The sequence below is a fragment of the Entelurus aequoreus genome, linkage group LG14, assembly GCF_033978785.1.
Source record: "Entelurus aequoreus isolate RoL-2023_Sb linkage group LG14, RoL_Eaeq_v1.1, whole genome shotgun sequence".
NCBI lineage: Eukaryota > Metazoa > Chordata > Actinopteri > Syngnathiformes > Syngnathidae > Entelurus > Entelurus aequoreus.
In genome coordinates this window covers 40,351,294-40,355,098 of record NC_084744.1, presented here as the reverse complement: position 1 = coordinate 40,355,098, position 3,805 = coordinate 40,351,294, and positions in this window count along the sequence as shown.

Here is a 3,805-nt window from a genome sequence, read left to right as displayed (position 1 = left end):
TTACAGTATATGATGGAAACTACAAGAAGAACATGGAAGACAAAAGGACATTTCGAAGACTGTGCACAGAGAAGAGGATGACTTCCTTCAAAATTGAGCTACAAAAGAAAGATTGGGACAATGTGTACAATGAAAAAGAGGTTGATGAAGCATATGAACATTTCTGAAACAAGTTCATAGTACTTTATGACAAACATTGTCCATGGATACAACTCAGTAATAAACAGAAAGAATAATCAACCATGGATGACAAAAGGATTAAAAAATGCTTGTAAGAAGAAGAATACACTATATAGAAAATTTATAGCACAAAGAACTATAGAGGCAGAAATTAAGTACAAAAAGTATAAAAACAAGTTAACAGACATACTACGATCATGTGGAAAAGAATATTACAGTGAATTATTGGACAGGAACAAAAATAATATGAGAGCAACATGGGGCATCCTCAATAGCATTATTAAAAATGGAACTAAGAGGGACTACCCTCAATACTTAGATGAAAATTAAAAAAAATGACAACATAAAGGAAGTGGTTGAAAGCTTCAATAATTATTTTGTAAATATTGGACCAAAATTGGAAGAAAGGATTCCAGACCCAGTTTCAGTTGAGGACTATAATGATACCATAGAGCGAAATCCCAACTCCATGTTCCTCAGTAATGTGACACAGGAGGAAATAGTTACAATCGCGAAAAAATGTAAATCTAAGACTTCAACTGATTGTAACGGAAGTGATATGGAAACGATAAAAAAGGTTATTGAAGAGATCTCAGGACCATTAATGTATATTAGTATCCTATCATTTCAAACAGGTACATTTCCAAACAAAATGAAAATAGCTAAAGTTGCATCAATTTATAAGACTGGAGACAAACATCAATTTACAAATTATAGACCTGTTTCTCTACTTCCACAATTTTCTAAAATCATTGAAAAACTGTTCAATAACAGATTAGAAAGTTTCATAAATAAAAATAGAATACCCGAAGAGAACCAATATGGATACAGAGCTAATGTTTCAACTTCAATGGCTTTAATTGAAATTACAGAAGAAATTACCAATGCAATAGATAGTAAAAAATGTGCGGCAGCAGTGTTCATGGATCTAACTAAAGCATTTGACACAATTAATCATAATATTTTAATCAAAAAACTAGAACGATATGGCATCAGAGGGTTAGTCTTAAACTGGATAAGAAGTTATCTATCGAACAGGAAACAATACGTGAAGCTAGGCGAACACACATCTACAACGCTAAATATATCCTGTGGTGTACCTCAGGGATCAATACTAGGACCTAAATTATTCAATCTCTATATAAATGACATTTGTAAAGTTACAAAAGATTTAAAGTTAGTATTATTTGCGGATGATACAACAGCGTTTTGTTCAGGAGAGAACACACAGGAGATAATACAAATAATAACAGAAGAAATTAACAAATTAAAAAGATGGTTTGACAAAAACAGACTATCGTTGAATCTTAGTAAAACAAATAATGCTATTTGGTAACAGTAGAAGAGAAAGTCAAACACAAATACAAATAGACGGAATAGAAATTGAAAGATTAAATGAAACCAAATTTCTAGGTATAATGATTGATGATAAATTGAACTGGAAATCTCATGTAAAAAATATATAACATAAAGTTGCAAGAAACACGTCAATAATGAATAAAGCAAAACATGTTCTAGTACCATGACGCGGAGTCGAACCCACGTTTCCTCTGCAGCTGGAGCTGCAGGCACCTCTGCTAACCCCTCTGCTGGCAGCATGCTCAGACATGCCTCTGCTCGTGCTGAGCACAACACGCCCACACAGCAACAAGCCTGCAAGCAATCAATGATCAACGCACCTGGACTTGACGAGGGGGAGCGGCATAAAGACCAGCGGACCCGAGGAACCTTTGCCAGAACGTCACTAACCTTCCAGTAAGCATCACGTCTGGCATTCCCTTTTCTCAGTGATTTCCTCGTCCTTGTGGTTGCTCTATCTCTCTGTGTTTTCCTCCTGGTTCATGCCCTTTTGTATTTCCACAGTGACTCCCCTGTCCTCCGTGATCGTGCCTTGTCACTCGATACCCATCCGGATTCCTGACTGCTCTCCCCGATCCACGACCTCCCTGCTCGGAACCAGACCACGCTGCCCTGCTCTTGCCCACGACCTCTTGCCTGTCCATGAACTGCCTCTTCGCCTTGCCCCTTTGGATAACGACGAAAGATACAACCAACATTTGCTGACAACAACTCATGGTAACATTTACATTATTATTACACATAGTCAACACTCATTCACTTTGAGTAGCATACACACGCCACGTATTCATCAAAGGTTTAAAATAAACCTTGAAAACCGCAGTCCTGCCCTGGTTGTCGCCTCCTTCCCTTCTCTGATATACAACAGTATGTTCTGGCCAACAACATGTCGGAACCAGGCGACAACGGCAAGCCCCAGGCCCAGATAGCCATATCTTCCGACCTAGCTATCCTTAGCTCCGTTGTTAGCGAACATCAGGTTCGGTTTACTGCCCTTGAGGATCATCTAGAGAGAGCCTTCACCAGACTATATTCCAGGCTGGACAACATGTGCCCCGGGGCCAGTCCTGGACCGGTGGTACCTCCTCGTGCTTCTCCAGTCCTTGGACCCGAAAACAGCATTTTGGCACGTGAGCCCAGAATTGCCAGCCCTAAACCCTTTGAAGGGGACTTTGAACTTTGTAGAGGGTTTTTGGTTCAATGTGACCTCATTTTCTGTCACCAGCCCTCCCGTTATTCCTCCGACGGCGCCAGAATAGCATTTATTTTTTCCTTACTTTCCGGTCTGGCTCTCAAGTGGGCTACAGCTGCAGTCGACAGGACCGTTGGGCTTAACTCCGACTATTTTGCCTTCCGTGCTGAATTTCGGGCTGTTTTTGATCACCCCAAGGATGGGGGGGACGCGGCCGGACGTCTGCACTCCATCTCGCAGGGATCCCGCTCCGTGGCAGCCTACACCTTAGAGTTCCGGACTTTGGCGGCAGACAGCGGTTGGGGTGACCGGGAGCTCCAAAGCGCATTCCGTCGCGGTCTTTCTGAGGAAATCAAGGACGGTCTACTGAGGGACAGACCCACGTCCTGCAGAGATCTCATCAAACTGGCCCTCCAATTTGACCTAAGACTTTGTGAGCAAGCAGCAGAGCGAGACCAGAGAGCTGCCTCTACCTTCAAGGCAGAAGTGGAACCAGACCGCTCCCCTAGTAAATCTATGGCAGTCCTGGTGAGCCATACTTTATTCCCCCGTAATGAAGAAAACCCCGACATACTGCTACCCGCTATTCTGGCCTGGGACAAGAGGAGCATTCAAGTACAGGCATTTGTGGACTCTGGAGCTGACGAAAGTCTTTTGGACTACAAATTCGCCCGGCAAATGGGCATTCCCCTGATCTCCCTGGACAAAACGCTGTCAGCACAGGCCCTGGATGGACGGCCATTGGGCCCCATCAAGTACCGCACAGAGCCCCTTTCCATGACCATTTCTGGTAACCACAAGGAGACCATCAGCCTATGGGTGCTGGAAGCTCCAGTAGCCCCACTTGTGCTTGGAAGATCTTGGCTTCGTCACCACAATCCCCATATTTCCTGGACTTCCGGCAGAATCCTAGCCTGGAGCACACCCTGCATGGCCAATTGTCTGGGGTCAGCGTCTCCTCCGGTCCACCACTACCCCGACTCCCCAGGCCGATCTATCCATGGTTCCTGCTTGCTACCATGACCTAGCCGAGGTCTTCAGCAAGGTACGTGCTCTGGGACTACCCCCTCATAG